Source organism: Aplysia californica, unplaced genomic scaffold (genome assembly GCF_000002075.1).
Source record: "Aplysia californica isolate F4 #8 unplaced genomic scaffold, AplCal3.0 scaffold00298, whole genome shotgun sequence".
In the NCBI taxonomy this organism is placed as follows: domain Eukaryota; kingdom Metazoa; phylum Mollusca; class Gastropoda; order Aplysiida; family Aplysiidae; genus Aplysia; species Aplysia californica.
The window spans coordinates 674,129-675,072 of record NW_004797568.1 but is presented as its reverse complement, the minus strand read 5'-3'; the positions used below and the strand labels follow the sequence as shown (position 1 = coordinate 675,072).

General features: G+C 41.8%; 1 protein-coding gene across 1 annotated transcript in view; it reads right to left on the bottom strand.

Annotated features, from left to right (window-relative positions):
• LOC101862738 (adhesion G protein-coupled receptor L1) overlaps positions 1 to 944 on the bottom strand; it is a gene marked incomplete in the record, with an annotated part of 95,425 nt that overhangs the window by 87,098 nt on the left and 7,383 nt on the right.

The window sequence follows — 944 nt, the reverse complement described above, 5'->3', positions numbered from 1 at the left end:
TAATATTATTTGGGTTAATTGCCTGACCAACACTGATCGTTGCCGTAATAGTTTTTTCGGGAGAAAGAACAAAAAGTGTTTCATAAAAAAAAATTGAACCTACAATAAGTATTTTTAAATCGTTTTTAACACTTACAATTTGAAGTTGGACAAAATATTTCTCGAGCACATGCAACTCAATTCACCGATTAAGGTAGAACTTGTTAAAATAATGAAACGGTTTTTATTCGCTCTCCTGAACTTTACTTTAATAATAATAAGAATAAATAGCATTTGTATAACGCATATCCCCGCTAAACAGCAGGCTCTATGCGCTTTACACTACATGTATATTATTACCCCAGCAGACCATAGACCACTCCGAAACATTCTCAGCTTTCGCGGAAGCATACAGTGCAAGCTGCGGACTTCACGCGCTAAAAAAACAACCAAACTGACAAGACCGTTCACTGTCTATAGCCGGGTACCTATTTCCACCTGGGTGAAGTGAGGAAAATTTGTGCAAAGTGCCTTTCTCAAGGACACAACGTCGGGCCCCTGACGGGATTCGAATCCACGACCTTACGGTTGCGAGTCCGAGAGCCTAACCACTAGGCCACCGACGCCACTTTACTTTTACTTATCTGAGCCAGCAGCCATTTGAGTTCTGGCCCTTTGGCATATCTCTCTCTCTTGAAAAACATTGTTTTACAGGCGTAGTACATAGTAATAGTACTTTTTAACAGTTTGCCGACGATATTTCGATTTAGTTTTGTAGATGTGTGGGCACGGCACTAGGAATTGCTTTATTTGGGATAATTGCGTAACCCACATGGGTCGTTGCTGTAAATGTTTTTTGTCCCCAGCGACGCGGTTCAGATTACTTAATAGGTGGACTGCTTCGACGCTGCCTGTAAGGGTCAGCCCAGGCAATGTGTGTGTGTGTGTGTGTGTGTGTGTGTGTG